The following is a 20,258-nucleotide window of genomic DNA, read 5'->3' as shown; positions in this document are numbered from 1 at the left end:
TGATTGATATTTGTTTTCAGCGGTAAGAAAAAAATAGGGGAGATTATCAACTGCTGTGTCAAACGCCATATAAACCTGTCTTCGTGAAAACGACTGGACCTTGGTGGATGTTCGAGACGAATCACCTAGGATTACACCTCGTGATTATGTCGTTAACTACGGGTTACCTAGTCAGATTGGTGACCGCGATAGAACTGAGAGAACTATCTGTTACACTTGTAACAAGCGGTGTTGACCCCTAGGGGAAGTTTGGTTATATTTACATATGAACAGTGGTAAAACAGAAGCTCACTCCGCTTCAAACAGAAATTTTGACTTACTCGTCCACACGCCCCTCATCCGTTCTTGATCTAACGTTGATCGGCCCAGATCTCATTAGGTTCCCGATAATCAATGTCCAGCGATACTTCACACAGGCTGGTTCGTACTCACTAACTTCTCAACTCCCAGTTCACCTGCAAAAGAATCTAAATCATGCACTATCCTACTGAGTTATATATTCATGCAAGAAAGGTTATATACGCCCTTGAGAATAATTTGCTACAAAACCACAAAAGATATATCTCCTTCTAAAAAAGCTGAAAAGGTTGTGTGGCATTATAGTTCATCATAAAACCAAAGTAAAATTAAGTTCTAATCAGGAGCGCATACTCGACCGCCACCATATTTTATTTCTTTTTTTCTTAAGTTTATTTCCCTTGGACTAGTGCCGCTTAGTGGCTTAACACTTTTCTTTCATCATTAAAATGTTCTTCTAATTCATTGTTCCTTAAAGACAACATGCAGTTTTACAAATTATAAATGTGTTTACTAATTATCTCCCCTGGACCGTTGTCTCTTACAAGGTTTAACACATTTTTTTCCTCATGCTTAAAAAGTCCTGATTCATTTATTCAAACTAGAGTCGGGGTTTCACCTTTTCTTTCTATTTTTTTTATTATTATCTCTATTTATTTAGTATTTTTAATTTCCTAAACTTGGTCCTTCGGTCTTCCTCTAGAGTCAACGTTCATTCCGGATGCTCCTTCGATCTCTTGCCTATAAAACAAATCACAAAACATTGAACATCAATGTTAAGTTCTTCATCAATTCATCTCAGGGTTCTTGGTAATCAGCCTACTTTCTTTTACTTGGGTGTCATCAATGTCCGCACCCACCCTGGCTTATGTCAGATCGATTTCAGGTGAGTTTTGAAAAGAGTCACCCCACCCCGCCATGCCATCCGTACGGGCAATCTTGATATGTGTTTTTATCTTGAGCCTTCTCACTCGCTTCTTCCCATATCATATCAATGTCACTAACATCGCAATTAGAACTGTTATTAAGCTTATCTAACTTTCAAACATGATTACTTCATAGAAGCTGAACCGTGACCCATTAAAATCTTTACTCCTTATCTCTGTCTGCAATTTTTCACAATGACGTCGATACATTATTCAATTTGCATACTCTTTGGCAATCAGAAGTCTTTAATCTATCCGTTTCGCCGTACTTAGCAATTTACGCTAAACCCCATTCCAGTGTATCGAGAGGGGTGGGGATATTGGATGAGTGATTTAATATAGTCAGTGGACGTAGTTTTTTCGGACTCACAGACAGTTTTACACGAGCAGACATTATGCCTCGAAATGCTTCTCGCTTTTTGCGCAACTGATTGAGTTCTATAACACTTGTTACCTAAGTGTCTCAACTCTAGGGCGTTTTTAACCAAACCCTTATGTGTTCAGGCCGCACAGCTCCAAACTGCTTCATCGTAAGACGTATTAACACATATAATTCATGGGACATATCTCTGAAACAATTTTTCTTCTTTTGTTTCAGCCGTCTCCATGTCATCAGAGACATATCATGTCTCTAAATCCAAATGTATAATGGCTTAGTATAGTATCGACCCCCTCCCTTTGACTTTCAATGACCTCAAGCCTAGCACTCAGCAGCAAAGGAACCTCCTACGCTTAAATCATTTAATCTCGAGAATCATTCTGGGTTAACTTTGGCCAAGTGTTCTGTCCCTTTTCTTACCCTTTTTAATTATCGTTTAGTTACTTCATCTTTGGATATTTTCGTCTATACCGTACCAGATACCTTTTGAAAACTTTTAACAGTGGACTTCTTTAACGATACTTCTTCTCTGAATATCCCGTCTGTACTTCGTGGGAGACGTTACGTATTTCGTTATATGGGATTTTTCAAACAATACTATCTCTACCTCAGAGGCGACTTCGTATTTCGTGTTACGGAATTTCTCCAACGATACCCCTTCTATTAATAGGCCCCTATATAGCACTTATAATAGACAGTTCATTGCATGAACAGTCTTATGTCAACACCTTGCCCATTATCACAATCACTGCCCTCTAGGTGTGTTTCTAACTTGTCTAGCCTCTCATATAATTACGTTGTACTGCCAACCGGTGACGTAATAACCGCAACTCGTCCTACACGGCTCTTTATGCCCGGTTATATTCCTGTGCATCCTCAGTACTAGTTAACATGCGTACAAGACCCATTGAACCTGTCGATTTCTCCTTGATATTGACTGATCAATATCCGACAAGTTTCAATCACTCACTAAGTAAAGTGCATGTTTGCCAGCGTGATTATCACCTTAATTTCTTAAGTACTACTTAAAAGGCTGCTTAGGCTGATCGAACTCATCGATTTTGTTTTGACATTCTTCAATTAATATTTCACAAGCTCTTAATTACATTCATGGTCACTGACGCAGTGTCTGCATGATTATCACCTCACTAGTCTAAAAGTCTAGTTTAAAAGCTGATTAGCCTTATCGAAGGCATCGATTCCGTTTTGATATTCGCTGAATTAATACAAGGTTTAACCACTCACCAGGTCAGCGACGGCGTGAATATGTAATTATCACGTCACTGGTTTCCCTAAAGACGGCACTGTTCATTTTCACTGTTTCTGTGATCTATACGAGACTCATCGAATGGTCTAGCATGAAGAGTCCATTTCCGTCATTAAATAGAGAATTCATTCCCTTATCCTCATGCTTTACCGTTTCATTCCAAGACTTAAGAGTCACTTTAATTCTCTACATAATCTTATGAATGGCAATCTAAATCTTATAACATTTTTTCAAAGTCTATCACCCATCCACAATCTCTCATCTAACTGCGAGCAAAAGTAATATGGTACTCTGGTGGCAGCAGGGATTCCCAACAGAAATTAACTATATTAGGGCATTAGCTCCATCCAAGGCACATAGTATCTTACTGTATCTTACAGTATCGCTGTTGTTAGATTTTTTTGTTTGTTTATAACCTTTCACATGCCATTTGCCACACCCACCTACTATCGATACATGGAATACCAGAATAATCGACAGAGGAGACACCAAGAGCTCGATCCGCCCTCAACCCACGCCATGGCGCCTGTACAATTGAATGCAACTCTTGCCGGAAAATGCCGACTTCGGTTAAGGTAAATGCACATAAAAATCTCAGCTTCTCAACAGCCAACCATCGTCCCAGTCGAATGCTTTGTAGTTACCATATAACACCATCTATACACTCAGAGTTCGAATCTATCGTAACGTAATTAATTTCTCTTATAAAAAGAAATAACTATTTGAACTCGGTTGCTCGTAGTGTATAAGTAATTCCTCCTTTAAAATCATCGAAGACTCGAATTAGCGAATCATATAATTCACTATAATTCACATTATCGGAGTTGGGCATTGTTTTGTTTGACAAAGCTGAAGGGAAACCTTACCCGCGAGCACGTCACCTGTAGCTGGCAAAGTATTTGCCTTTCGTTCGCAGCTCCTGCATTCGTCTGATATTCTTTTTTTTCGTCAAATTATCTTCAAACGACATCAGCGCGTAATTTTTGTCGTAGTATCAATTAAAATCATTCAGCAAACATTTTTCACTTAATTCTCAAATTAGTTGTCAGAGATTCCGGTTTAAATTCACCCTAGTTTTCAATTTATCGTCAAGAACGCGACGGCTCAGAACGCGTCTTTAATAAATGTATACTCATTCTATTTCTATTTATTTCCATCTTCCTTTGTAAGAGGTGACCGTTGGTAAACTTTCCAATTATTGTTCGTAAGAAACATTAAAACACGTAAACAATATCGTGCTTTCCTTTTCAAAATCAAAATAATACATTTATAACCTCACATAAGCATTGCTATAATCCACTCAATTTAAATACCCCAAGTTATTATCCACACTATTAAAATCAAGCAATTAATTTTAAGTGTGTATAATTCATTCTTATACATTATCTTACAAATTAGAAATATTCTCTTCAAACGCTTCTTGTTTATTACTAAACACAATGTCAAAATATGAGACAGTCATTTTAAACTTACCATTCAAATAAATCCAATTTGAAATCAAACATTTTCATTTTAAATGTCTCCCAATTATTTATAAAACCTTATCACAAAATCGAAAATAATCATTTTAACTGCTTGTGGTTAATTATTGATGGCAATTGCCAAATCAGGGGCAGACATTTACAAAACATCCTTTTCATTTACACATTTATATTTACATTTCTCTTTATCTGTGCCTAAACCTAAACGTAGATTCCATGAGCAAAGCTTCTGTCTTAGAACTGTGGAACTCTTCCGTTTGCCCGTTTTCCAGTTGACTACAATTTGATTGTCTTCAAGTCCAACGTAAACAAGTTCTTGATGAACAGTACTCCTAAGTAATCCAATTTACAAAATTTCCACTACTTATGTTTACTGCACTATTATCTCATTGACTAATGTAGACCTATTTTCCTTTATCATCAAGAAGCATCCGGGCCTGGATAAGTGGTGATTCTAATGTAAAAAAAAAGCAATTTCTAATCAAATATATCCATTTTTAACGCTCTAAATTATTTTAAAACATCATCTCAAAATTCGGAAATAACTATTTCAAACGCTTATGGTTTATTAAAGAACACAATTTCAAAATCAGAGGCAGTCATTTCTAACTTTTTTTTTCCATTAACACGGTTTCACATCAAACATTTTTATTTTAAATGCTTCCAAATTATTCTTAACCATGACAACAAAGATCAGAAAATCATTTCAATTTTTCATAGTTTATTATCGAACATAATTTGAAAATTAGAGGCAGTCATTTCCAACTTATCCTCATCATTAACACAATTGCAAACCAAACATTTTAATTTTACATGCTTGCAAATTATTCTTTAACACCTCAAAAATCAACAATTATGATACAACTGTCTATTGTGTATTATCGAACACCATTTCAAAATCAGAGGCAGTCACCTTCAAATTATACTTATCATTAACACAATTTCAAATCCAGCATTTTCATTTTAAAGGCTTTCAAATTATTCTTATTATCAATAAAATTAAAAGAAATAAAAAATATTCACTTAAATTCTTGTAAATTCTCACACTTTTAAGGCTCGAACACAATTGCAGAGTTTGTGATTTCACTCACTCCCGTCACGGTTCCCTTCTATGGCGACCTCAGTTAATATCCCCTACCTTGGACGAGGGCGACCTCAGTTCTCCGAGTCTTAATATTTGACGGATCATGAGGTAGCATGCCATCTCATTTCCTAGTACTTAATCTGCGAATTGTGACGTAAGTACACTGCTTAAATTAGGGAATAAAATAACAACATCTCGTCTGACAGATCGCTCTACGACTCCCAAGCCTTTTCTCCCTTTTTCCTTCTGGTTTCGATGGAGTGCACAGCGGGATCAAACTAGCCCTTCGAAGTCGGGTCTTTCCTCTACGTTGGCGACCTTTTGTAACATTCATCAGAGCCAAGTCTCGTGGTTGAGCCTCCTGCAGTTTAAGCGAACAGCTTTCACCGACAGCTTCTCCCATATTTCCGTCTACCAACGCCTTCTGAGCGTAAGGAGATTCTACCACTGCTGACATCGCAATTCTTATTGCTAGTTCGGCCATCTTATCCCCCAAACCCTGTCTGAGTTTTTAAGACTCTCTTTTGGTATCTAAATCGGATCTCTCACTGGGGAATTCCTCCGCCAGTGACGACCATAGTTACTCCCAGGACAATCGACAATTCTCCCTTAGTATGTTTTATGACTTTTTATTGTCAACCGCTGCGTATGCACTCAAAAAATCCGCCGTCTATTAATCCTTTGCGAGCTTTCATCAGATTCTCTCGGACTACTGTCGACTCACTCTGTTCCCGTAGGAGCACCCATTCCTAATCTATTCAATCACCATTTAGCAACCTTACACGATTTTAAGTCGACTGCTATCGTATTTCATTTCTTTCTCGTCTATCGGTTCGCCCACTATTTTTACTGCCAATTCCTCTGCAATTGTAGCCTGCTTGTAAAGCAACCTATTCCTCGCTCCCTTTCTTTTAGCCTCCCGGTTTACTTATTTTTCCTTTAGTTTTCATTCTGTTCTCCATAATGCAACGTTTACAACAACTAACGCCAAATCAACCCTTTCTCGCTTTTCCCTATTTTCACAACATAAACTATGATAATTCCACCCTCTTTTTTTGTAACGCGATCAAATATCAAAGCTACCAACCCGATAATCAGGAAAAAAACCCAAGCAAAAATAAAAATATTAACCCACCGATTTTTAGTTGTCGCAGTTCCTCGATTTCGAAATCTTGTGTGAGTGGGTCAGACTCAATATGTCCCAGCAAAATCAAATATTTGGTGCATCAGTCACCCCAAAACAACAAAAAGTTTGTATAAGTTCAAAGAAAAAATGTTCTTCTTCCGTGGATCTCTCTTTTTTGTTTTCGTTTAATGCAATGTTTTCTTTAAAGTTCGTCTAGAATGAATGTTTCCATAGATGGACTCCTAGTCACTGGAACACCAAAGATAAGTGAACCTCCTCTATGTGTATTCTTAGTTGTCCACACTGCTGACTACTAGTGTACTAGACAATTCTTTCAACTTACTGAAAAAAAACTGATTTTGCTTTGTTTCTACCGGCTTAGACCTAGGGACCCATGCCAAAGAGTCACCGTCCAATCCGTCACAACTTGGATGATATTGATTAGATAATCAGATATATTTCCAAATTTGGTTATTTTCCACAAAATAGGATTCACATCGATGATATTCTCGGGATCTGAGGAGTCCGTCATTGTCCCCCTCCTCCCGCCTTAAAACTTTAGCCTAAGCAGTCTGCTAGATATCTCCAAATATTAACCTTTACAGTTTAATGTTTAATAATTCGACTGTGTTTTTTTTCCGTTAATAGAAACGTGTATTTCACATCGGCGACCACGCCATCTTGTTTTCTAGCAGGCTGGATTATCTTCTATTTTTATGAACGTGCCATTATAATAAAAATGCTCTAATTCTTTTTTCGCCGTTGTTCGAAGATATATAAATAGTTATCTATTACAATAAGGGTAATTCTAGAATAAATTTAGGGATATATGCAAGCCAACTCCATATAATAATAAATCACTATTACATTACTATATATACATATTTTTTTTGTTATCTCTGTTACTCACTTTGTCTCCCTCTGTCTCTCTCTCTCTCTCTCTCTCTCTATATATATATATATATATATATATATAATTATATTGTTATATCTAATATTAAGAATTGACGTTTCCCATATAGTATTGAATTCTATTCTATGCCTGCTCAATAACACTCAAGATAGGAACATTATTAATAAATTATCAACCTCATCTCAAATAACATTGTTGATACTTGCCTCTTTGCCAAATTTGTTCCCGTTTGCTATTCATAGAGGTTTACTTCTATTCCGTGATTTATGACTTTTCTGTCTTTTATTCCTCTGCGTCCTGTCATTACACTAAGCATAGAAAACAAATATGAAAAATTAAATGAAAAAACTCCGGTTAAATGTTGTATTATTAATCAACCGCGTGAAAAGTAAAATGAATATATTTATAGTAACTTTCATCTACTTTCTGCAATTTCTGTTTTCCATGTTCGTCAAGTTAATAATTTAATTAATAGTATACAGCCATATATTTTACTGCCTGAACACAAAGCACATCCGGACCTTGACTTCAAACTATTTTATTTAATTTATTTCCTCATGTGTACAAACAATATTGTATCAAGATTATTTATCTATTTAAATTACTTGAAAACTAGTTTACCTTTGTTTTAGTTGTCGATGTGTGGCTGTTTGTTTTAAGTATAGCTATTTCTGATAAAACCAAATGATGTATTAGCATGATCATCACTATCATAATTTTTAAGCCTTAAAATTTTCTGTAAGTCCACAATCACTAGAATATTGTTTAAGTAGCTCAATGGTCTCCATACATGAGTTTGTTTTTTGTTTTTTTGATAAACACCGCTTTTCTAAATGAATTATCTTGACCTCGACTGAGGACCTCTATACACCCACTCGATGATAATCCTTCGGAATATTAGAGGAAAGCCTACTGATACATCACATTGTCAAATAGTGGGCTATGGATACCAGGAGTATTCGACTTCCGTAGGTATTATATACCTGTTACATGCTTACGTAAAAAAAACTTGGTATTTACAGATTTCGCATTAGCCAGGATCACCAGCATTTAACTTTGGCAATGGAACAAGAACGGTGTATCCATGTCCGTGGCTGGTTTAAATAAACACCTTTTATAATTCCTACCAAGAAAAATTATCTCAAGATCAAGTGTTGATTTTACTGTATTGTCTTTGTGAATGCTTTGTGAATGCTGAACAACTGATTCTTTTGTTACATCCATCAAATATGTACAAATTATTTTTTGTATTATTATTCATCGGACTATTGTTCTCATCTTGAGTGTGATTTTTACAACGTTTGGTCGATATAACCTCCGACCTTCTTTGGAAGACACTGGTTTACATTTCCACACACGGAACGGTAACTAACTCAAAGAATTTTATCTTTTGTTGCTAACTTGCTTATATAATTATTGTTAACAATTATCGAGATTTTTTAACAGTCTATGATACGTTTACTTCTAACTGCTATTGAATATTTTGCAACTAATCAACATTTTTTTCTGTTTACATATATCTGAAAACTTGTTTAATAAAAAAAAAATGACGTTTCTTAATTTTTGAGATGAGGATTGGTTATATGTATTATAATTCATCGGACTACTATTCTCATCTTAAGTGTGATTTTCACAACGTTTCGGTCGATATAACCTCCGACCTTCTTAAGCTGTATATTGTCGAACTCAGGGATGTTTCTGTCGAACTCGGGAATTGGGACGAAATTTCGAGCGGAACTCTTTATGTACTTCACGAGAGTAGCGTGCTCTTGTTCTGTCAGCCATGACTAGATAGAGGTCCTAAGTAATTCGCAAATGTATATTTCGGTCGCCTACACTGAGGATTGAACTTTCGGCCTTCAGGAGAATATCACTTTTACAATTGATTTTTTCCAGTACTCTTACCACTGCGCCACGGGTGCAATCCTCATCTAAAAAAATTCAGAAACGTTAATTTTTTTTTATTAAAAAAGTTTTCAGATATATGTAAACAGAAAAAAAAATGCTGAATACTTGCAAAATATTCAATAGCAGTTGGAAGTAAACGTATAATAGACTCTTTAAATAATCACGATAATGGTTAACAATAATTATATAAGCGAGTTAGCGACAACAGGTAAAATTCTTTGAGTTAGTTATCGTTCCGTGCTTGCAAATGTAAACCAGTGCTTTCCATTAAAAACTACTGTTTTCGTCAGCGGTATTCGTATTTCCGTGTAACATTTATATTTTTATTATATAAAACGAACTTCGTATGTGTGTGTGTGTGTGTGTGTGTGTGTGTGTTCGTTTCAAATGTACTCGAAAACGGCTGGGCAATATTTTTGTACCTTCACACGAGGATACTTCATACACCTGGCAGTGTTTTAGATAGGTACTGTATCGGAATGTTTCTTATATATATCGCTAATTGATTCCGGTATCATCTGATGAAAGAAAGGAAAAACCGTTAAGACCCACCGTTAACAGCTTTCACAGCCTTACATCACAAGTGCATCTGAGAAGGCTTATTTACACACGAGCTGAAAGAGGCGACATTTAAAATCAACAGTATGCTTTTTGATATAACAGGGACGCGTTCGAAATAAATGTTTCTGCTTAGAGCATAATTAAAGCCGGATACCTGGTTTTTGAATTTTGAACTTTAATGCAAGCCATTGTATATAAAAGTATTGTAAGCAATCAGCAGTAAATTCGCTAGAGTGAAATGTAGACAACAATGACTTGTTGACTAAATAACTGTAAGAGGTATGTGAAGCTCCCTCCTGTCACAGCGAAGCTGAATCCCAAACTACATTATGCAATCAAGCGATTTTATTGCAGAACAGGGTGATTTCACCGAATTCGATGACAATGGGAGTATAAATCATCTAATATGGGGAGATGTAGCGTATCATTGCTAGTATACCTTAGGTATAAGGCGTCTTCATGCAAACTCTAATTTAATTTGTAGATATGTCCAAGGAACGCATAAATAAGATATTGTGTTTACTTATGTCCATGTATTTATATGAAAAAACATTCCGTGACATTCAATATTTTAATGGTAGTTGGGACTATTTAAGCTATGCTAAAATGCACTGACAATAGTAATAAAACTATATTATCATACATAACACGGTTGAAAAGCATCATAATAAATAATCATTTATTCTTTTTGAGAATCGTGTATATCAAGTTGATATGACTTTGACTATCTTACCACATAGATGCATACAATAATCACTCGGTTATATGGAAAAAAAGAAAATCTAGGGGTTCTCTACAATTTTACATTAAGTAAGTACACCTTTACATTGACCTATTATATGATTCCTCTTAAGCTAAGAGGGATAATCCTTATTCAGTTAATGTAATAGCTAACCACTTATATATGATTGATAGTATGAGTCGCTGAACCCTGCTGAGTCGTGGGGCTGATGCGTTATTTCATGAAATGAGGTTTGGGTAAGAATAGCATAGAAGTGCCCATCAACTTCCAAAGTTCCAAATACATTCAATAGCTGCGATTCCTGTGTAGTCGCCTATAGTAGTACTGGCCAGGTTCAACCTCGCACAATTCTTGTGATTTAACGAAAACAGTTATATTAATATGATTATGTCGTATGTATATATATATATATATATATATATATATATAAACCGTTATAGCATTTCAACAACAGCCACTATCAATAATAATGTATATCATCTTACTCGACATAAAGCTATGTTCATATACAAATATTTCGTGTATGATGTTCTAAAAGCAATAACTCCAGTTTTTGTCTGCTCTGATGAATTAGAAAGGATTGCAAATTGCATTGTTTTGATGACGAAATTCATGCATTCATGCATCTCTCAGTTATGTGCCGGAGAATGCTATTGTGAATACAGAAAATGTATTTGTAAAAACCGACAGAAAAAAACCTCTAAAGACAATGTATACTAATTTACTAGCGAAAGAATCCAGTAAAAGAAAAGCAAATAATGCCAATCCCAGAAACAAAGTAAATCGATCAAAATAAACGCTGCTACGATATACACATTTTTCTAAAACAAGGGAACAGTAGAGTTTCTCAACTGCTACTATTCTGCACAACACAACATACACAATCAACTTTATGAATGCACCAGTAGTCATAGCTTCGTTTTAATTTATTGTACGTGGTCGTTCCATAAGTAACGGTTCCTTTTTTTACTAAAACGCTACAGCTTTTAAGAGCTACGAAATCAGGATTGGGACCATTAAAATATGTAACATCTTGTTCTTCACCATTTAAATTTCTACATAGTCACCATCATACCGAATGCACATTTCCCAGTTGTTTTCGTTTCCTCGTTAAATCCCCAGAGCACACTTAGTCTATCACATATTTTTCGTCACTCTGAAATCAGCAAGTCAATCTCTTAAATGTGCTGATATTCCTGAAAGTTAAATACGGTGTTCTGCGTGGAGATATTCAATAAAGCACCTTTGCTTCTGACTGATGCACATGATAATAATTGTCTTCTTGGTGTTTCCCACCGTCAATATCATTAACAAAGACATGGCAGGTTAAGGTCATAAATACATAAGTTCAGCTTTCATAACAATACAATCAGTAATTTCCATTGATCAATTTGGAGAAAAATAGGAGGCATTACTTTTATGCCGTTCTTCCTGCGTTACTAAAATGCAATAGAAGAGGATTTACTCTTATATTAGCAAGGATACTTTACGTGGTCTTGAATTGAATAAGAATCAACAAATGTTCCACGCTCCAATACTTTTATTGTCATTGAAATCCGTTAAATCGACTACTTTTTAATAAAATTGTTCTATTGACTGTTCTAGTTAGAGGCACTCGCTCCGCAGAGAACAAAAAGAAAGTTCTATATTCCACCACGCAAATAATCGATTGGTGATTTTATGAATTCATCTGTAAATCATGGCTGGCTATAAAGTTGAAAATACAAAAGTCAAGTGTCAGTGTTCAATAATTCTCTAAACGTAAACATTAATTTCTGCCATCCCATGTCTTATAAAAGAATCAACTGTAGATTTTATGAAATTATTTTTACATAATAACTTGAATAAAAGTTGAATGCACACAAGTCTAGTGTCATGGTTTTATTGTGCTCTAAAAGAGAACATTCATTATGTATGCATCCGTCTCCTCTATATTAATCCTAAATTTGATTATATAGGCTGGGATTTTCTGCTTGTGCGGTGATAAAGCATCTTAAATGCATCTGTGATGTAAGGTTGTATAAAAGTGTTTGTTTTCAACTAAAACCAGACTTATTTTTTTACCGAATTTGTTGGACTATCGAGTTTCGGTACTTATCAGCCCAATCTCGATCAAATACCTACGTAAGAACCATTTAGGGCACACTAAGTATTTTGTGTGAAATTAAAAAAAGAATCAGCCCAGCTGTTTCAGAATCTATAGAGAATAGAACTGACACACGCATTCGCATGTGCAGAAATTCGTTTCATATAATAGTAGAGATATATCCAGTAATAAGGTAGATTGTTTTACAGAAATAAATCTGTAGTAATATAAACATTTACTTTACTGTGTGTTTGTTAAATACACTTAAGAAATTTAGCCTGCAAACTTTAAATAAAATAGGATTTAATCCACACATATAACGATGCAATATGTACGTGTATTTTATGAAGACTCTCAAAGAAACTACGCATTATTAAGGTGTACACAGTAAATTGCCAAAACAAGTACTTGGATTGTGCAACACAATATACATGGCAATGTGTGTTATTTGGGGGGCATTTGTTAGTTATGAACATAGTTACTAAATTTAGAGTAAAATGCATAATACTGAGAAAAAGAAATGCTACATTAAAAAAAATATATATAATTCAATTCACCAAGTACATGGTTGCACTTAACAACTAAGTACCGGGATTGACAAACAATTAAAGTGTTATAATGACAACTGACTATGTTGTGTTTAGCACTACTACTCTTTACATCGTCATATGCCACAGAAAAAAAACTGAGATATCGCTAGCGTGTCTATTTTATTTTGTATTTTTCACTATATAGATTTGAAAACCGTTATTATATTTCAAAAGTACCCACTATGCAATAATGTAACTCATTTTCTACAACATAAATCTATGTTCATATATTTTACATGGAGGTCACCACTTATCAACGCCCAGAAGCCACTCTGAGATAAGGGCTATTGTGGGAACAGTAATTAATGTGGTAGTGTTGTATCATTCATAAATATTGGGGATTTTATAAAGTGTCATTACTTAAGGGGGGTCATCAGGAATTTATTTATGCTGGCCTTGAAGACATCCAAGTTGAAGTAAGGAGGGAAACAGGCAAGCGGCAGAGAGTTCGACAGGCGGGAAGTTATAAGAAAGAAGCTCTGCTCATGGAATCTACGTTACAAATATCTTTGTTTCTTGATTACTTTAAGTGTGTATAACAACTAAATAAGGAAGTAATAAAAAAATATTACCGATGTGAGAACTGTGGTTAAAAGTTAAACATTTATTTCTATATATGTAAAGTTTTTCATAGTGAATTTGTTAGTTCATATTAAACCACAGTCTAACAGTTAAAGTAATATGGATTTCTAAAATGTGATAACGTGACGATGCTTTGAGATTTTAACTCAAAAACCTGAAAGGCTGGTCTTCTAGAGAATACTTAATTTACCTGTTTACATTTTAACACATATGTGTTATTTTAACATCTTATAGTATTTCCAAAAAACCTTTCTAAATATAATATATGAATTACGTTCCAAAAGTAATAACTCAACTCAATATTTGCCAGCCTTAATGAATTAAAACGGATTGCAATAGGCATTGTTATACTGGTGCATACATGAATATCTCAGTTGCAAGTATTGATTGTAATAGACTCAAATAAACCAACCAATGGCATGTATGTGATTCAAAAGCACTGATGTGTCATTGAATTTCCCTATGAAAAACACACTGAAACTAGCAATATTGATCAGCGACTGTTGAACCTTTACAAAACCGATGCGGTTGATGTCAACACAGTTACAAGATAGGTACGTCTGTTAGAGTATATCGGAGCGACATCGAGCTGCATTTCTAATAATCAATTTGTGCCGCAAATCAAGTTTGACAGAGATATTGAGCGAGTCCTCAGATCATTTGATGCAACAAAGAGTGCTAGCCCTGACAGTGTTCACCCACTAATTTTAAAAGAGCTCGCGATTTTAATCTTTCCCACGCACGTTCCTTTTAAACCTGCCTCTGACTACCAGCATCGTTCTCAACGGCGTGCTGCTACGATCTGACCATTCTTCAAGAAGGGTACCAGAGAAGACTCTGTAAACAACCGGTCTGTGCTGCTCGCCTCTATTGTCTTCAAAATCATGGAATGTTGTTGAAAAATGCGATGATGTCCCACCTTCAACAGGCCGAGCAAATCTTTAAATCCCGACACGGCTTCGTGCCGAAAAGGTTTGCCTAACGGATCTTTGCTAACAAGAATCATGGATAAGGAAGCCACTGCGGACATTGTCTTTCTAGACTTTACCAAAGTTTTCAACTCTGTAAATCATCGTCTACTTCTCATCAAGCTCCTGGCATTCACGTTACATCCTGAGGTCGTGCAGTGGGTTCGCGTCTTCTTCGCTGACCGCACTTTCCGGGTTTAAGTGAGCGGTTGCACTTCCGATGTATGCAGTGCAAAAAGTGCTCTGCCACAGGGTTAAGTGATTGAGCCTCTGTTATTTCTTATCTTCGTCAATGACTTGCACGAAGTGATTTCTCAGTTGTCCCTCCTGATTGCCCTTCGGTGCGATTATGAAGACTTCCGGCTATACCTTCATGAAGTCTGGAGATGGACACTGAACTGGTACTTGAGTTAAAACGTCGGCAAGTGCAAGCACATGGCAATGGGCCGTCATGCCTCAACTCCTCCAATCTTCCAACTAGGTGATTGGCTTTTCGAGTCCGTAAGATAAGCCAATGATCTTGGAGTGATTTTCCATACCACATACTCACCCGCTGAACATTGCATAGCCGCTGCTAACAAGCCCAGGAGTGTTCTGTTCCTCATGCGTCGCTCATTTGATCGTCTCACTCCCTTCATGTTCCTTCCCCTCTACACCATACATTATTTAAGCCACATCCCCCATAACGTCCTGTGCCTCAAACGGGTTCAGCGCCGGGCGACGAAAATGGTGATTAACCTCAGAGATCTAGTTTATGAGTAAGGTTTTTGGACTAAATCCTTTTTTCCCCTTGAGAGAAGGAGGCTTCACGCCGACTTCATCCTCGCCTACAACATATTTCAGTTACGGTGCGGCCTGGATTGGGATCTGGTCTTTACCCATGCCCCGGATTGCGGGCTCTGTAGACACGCGAAAAAGTTCTTCCTTTAACGATTCCGGAGGCTTCGATACCAAGCAGCGTTCTCTATTCGCGTGGCATCTATGTGGAACCAGTTACCCGATCAAGTCGTAAACCAGCCCACACGACAAGGTGTCAAGGCAGCAGTGGACTAACGCTGGTCGACTTCCACGGTTTCCAGCCTGTATAGTTTCTTTTTGTACATAACCCCTTAATTGTCACCGCCTCTTCCTTCGTAAATAGTAATGGCTTTGCGTGTATTATTTACCAATTAAATGAATGAGAGAATGGACGAATAATCGAAACCAAAACATTTAGCTGGAGCGGTGTGCACTACTGTCTAAACTATATCTGGCCATGCGTAAAATATATACATTAAGTTGGCTTACGGCTGCCAAGCTTCAATCTTTTCAATGTTTACTTTCTAATGGCTATTCCCATTGGGTAAAAAAGCAAATTAAACTTGTTTCATTAGCTCAAATCGATTATAAATTAAGCTTTAAATCCAGAGATTAAAAGTCGGCAGAGTTATTTTGGTAGAAACTGTTCAGCTATATACAAGGTCGCTTTATAATATAGAGAGATAAAATGCCGGTTTTGCATTATGTATTGCAAAATAATGTATGAAACTTAATCTAAATTCCATTGAGATTTTCACAGTGTATTTTAAACTTTTATATGAATATTTCTACGCAGCTTTTTTTCATATAGGTCTCATTTATGTATGCATTCGAGCCGTGGGGATATTTACATACTTCATTGTGTCGCAGTGTCTCTCTTCTCTTCAGTAGTCCGTCGCTGACGACGATGACGCTGCACCATGCCTTACAGTCCCAGATAGATTACGCCTGATGGACTCGCTGGTGACTGTGGAGTCCAATTCGTGAATTGCATACACTGCCGTAGGCAGCACAGGGGAAGATGCCGTCTGCCCGCTGCGCCGCGTGCCTTTAGTGTCTTCTTCGCTCTGCTCGGTCATTATAGGCGGAGGTGAAAGTTTCCAAGCCCTCTTGGCAGATGTTTCGCCATTTTCTCCGATCAGCAGCAGCATGTTCGATGGCGTTGGATTCTATGCCACATGTTTTCAATGATGTTTTTATTTGGTCCTTGAAACGTTTACGTGGGCGCCCAGGGTTGCCTCTGCCCTCTGCAACTTCCCCGTAGAGGACCTTGCGTGGGAGCCTTTCTGCTGGCATCCGGATGGTGTGACAAAGCCACCTAAGTTGTCTATGAGTTAGAATTATTTCAAGTCGCAGCGTGCACTACCCGTCTCTCACCAAAACCTTACACTCCCTACTTCTTTGTAGTAAAATCCGCTTTTGTTGTGATTACTGAAACCATTTCTTTTTTTAAATGTATTTGTCATCGTGCTTTGATTGCCGAAGCTATTATAATCCGGTTCTGATCATAGTAGAATGATTCTACTATTGTTTCATAGGGGACATTCATATTGATGAGAGGAAGACATAGAAGAGAAAGGGAGAACGACATCTATACATTTTTCTGTCTGTGGTTCTTATAACGTATTTTTAGAAAAGAGGGTTATCAGTTCTTATGACAGAGGAGGGTACATATTAGGGGATCACTTATTACTTGGGATGGAGAGGGGAGCAGATTACTTTGATGAGTTATACACACACTTCATTATAACGATGAGGGAGACAAAGTTCATTCAAAGGATGTTTCACGTTATATTTAATTTTGTAGAATCGACGACACGAAGACGCAGTTACAAAATATGATGTGTTCTTTTATTACATTCGGCCAGTTGCCATTATGATGGCATCCAGGAATTCAAAAGTCGATAACCTGATTAAAATTGTCATACTCTTCGCTTCCAAAGCTGAGTCCATCTGCTGACCAATGTCAACTCTGTCCCCCGTTTGTCCAACTCTGTCTACCGTCTATCTAATCTCATTTTTAATGATCTAATGTTTTTCTTACTTACAAGAAAAGGGAGACCTTTCATGTAGCACTATTAGCTAGTCAAATGGGTTTCCTTTTCTATATAGTCCTAGTTTAATTATTCTAGAAATAAGTTGGCACACAATTAAGTGGCACGTGTTTACAAATTTTTGCTATGGAAAGTTTTGTGCATTTTTCCCAGTCTTTAAGGCTATTTCTGTAGCGGTCTTGTTTTCTGATGCTGTCTCATTTGTAAGAGAATCGTGTTTAAAATATTTAGCGGTTTCATGATCCAGGTCTTTCTCCCTATTATTGTATGATTGTGTCGTTGCACCATTTTAAGGTTTTGATTTTATCGCTCATTAGTTATGTCTTAGTGCTCACAATAGTGATATAACGTTTATGATCAATTTCTGAGAGTCACATACCCTCTGCTTTTCGTAGCAGATACATCCTATTAAAACATTGGTGTCTATATGTTATTTTGGAAAATGCCATCATTTTCCTGTATAACTGTCGAATGTATATTCAACCATTTTATGGCAATAATACCAAACCTCTATATTATCATAGGCATGGTTTGTTGTTTTATGGCAATATCTATGTTTTATTTGTAAGCACTGTTTGGAGCATGTTCTTACACAATTTATGTATTCATTGCAAAGTTTTGCTCGCATCTTTTGTAATGAATACATAAATCGCTCACTTATCTGCTGGGATATGTGTATTCCTTTTTCTCTTCAAGGAATTATGTATCAATTAATAGTACAAGATATTTAAGAAAGCAAGACACTTCTATATTTTGTGAAATTAAAACAAAATGCATTGGGCATCATATATTTATCATTTTAGAAGTTCCAGTTTATTTCAATTTACTTGAGGATACATACTATAGTCATTATTTAATTTAAAATTTGAAATGAAGTAAAATTTGCATGAGGTAAACTATTTAGGCATCAAATATTATCCATTATACTTATTATGTATTAAAAATGTTTCATTTCCCTTTCATATTAAACTAAATGATGTAATAGATATTAATCAATGCTAGTATAAAAAAATTTTAAACTGAGACTTAGTAAAAATGATAGATTCAGTTTAATATCTCTGTGGGTAAGTAAAATTAGTTTATTTTTCTTCTTCACTTGCGATAAGGAATTATAATATATATGTATATATATATATATATATATATATATATATATATATATATATATATATTTCAAACACTTCCGTGATTGAATATATCGCTAAGTAAGTGGAACTAATAGTCATTTAGAATTGCTTTAAAGCTCCACTTCTCAATCATATTTCGACTAAAATTCAAGCAATTATTACAATATATAGATGACCTTCTCAGCTATATTGTGAAAAAATTGACCATTGTTTTTCAGTAGAACAAAAGTTATGATTAATTTACTTGTATTCAAAATTGTCAAAAACGTAAGGAGGTGAGCGACATCTTTTATGATTAGTTACTATAACTTCCACGTCGCTTCAATGACTAGTGTTGCTACTAATTCACTGCTGTCGCGGAAAAACAAGTAAAAAGTGAAACAGAAAAAATGAAAGCATGAAAGGGAGATATTGGGGGATTTTATTGAAAGCAGACAGTGGGTGTACATTGTTATTACATATGTGTATGTTATGTTTATGGAGCAAAAAAGAAGACTGAAATAAAACAAAGAAAAAATGAATTTATTGGAAGCCGGAAAAACCATGGATTACAATAGAAAAACTCGAGCATAAAAAGTAATATGGATAAGCTTCAACATGGAAATGAAATAGACAAGATGTTCTAGTAAAAATATAATAAATTTATAACTTAAAATATTGCAGCATTATGAATTTTTTAAAACTTCCATTTAACATTATAAAATAAATTCCTCATGCTGGAATATTTTAAGTTATATATTTATTATATTTTTGACAAAAATATATTGTTCTTTTCTTTTCCGTTTTAAAGCTGAACCATATGATTTTCATGCTCGCATTTTGTATTGTAATATATATATATATATATATATATATATATATATATATATATATATATATATGGATAATAGATATGTATAAACAGATACATATATGTACATGTATGTAAGGTAAGGCTTTACTTGAAACGTATATCAGTTTACATATACAAATCGTAATAGATATGTTTTAATAATTAAAAGTTTTTGAATTTAAAAGTAAATAGAAGTTAGAAAATGAATACTTTTATAATTTCGGGCCATATATTGTAATAAAATATTTATCAATTTCCAATTATCAAATTTGCTCGGTAAGCAATCCTTTGACTTTTAAAAAGGTAACCACTACAATAGTTTTTTTTTTCCTGATTTACAAGTCAGCAAACCTATAGAAGCAAGTATTGTAAATCCGATATTTCAAACACAGTTTACATTTATTCAATCGGGATTGAACTTCAGTTGGTTGAATCTTACGTTATTTATTCATTAACCCTTTTCCCATTTTGATTAAACATTTTAATTATTTTATATTTTTGATATTATTTGATGTTTTGAGATCAATATGATTTTCA

General features: G+C 35.4%; 1 pseudogene; it reads right to left on the bottom strand.

Moving 5' to 3' along the window:
* LOC145288176 (cytochrome c oxidase subunit 3 pseudogene) overlaps positions 1-14,972 on the bottom strand; it is a 107,776-nt pseudogene extending 92,804 nt beyond the window's left edge.
* Between the last annotated feature and the right edge of the window lie 5,286 nt (positions 14,973-20,258).

Source organism: Euprymna scolopes, chromosome 11 (genome assembly GCF_053919585.1).
Source record: "Euprymna scolopes isolate OS-2025 chromosome 11, ASM5391958v1, whole genome shotgun sequence".
NCBI lineage: Eukaryota > Metazoa > Mollusca > Cephalopoda > Sepiida > Sepiolidae > Euprymna > Euprymna scolopes.
This window is presented reverse-complemented; position numbering and strand designations above follow the sequence as displayed.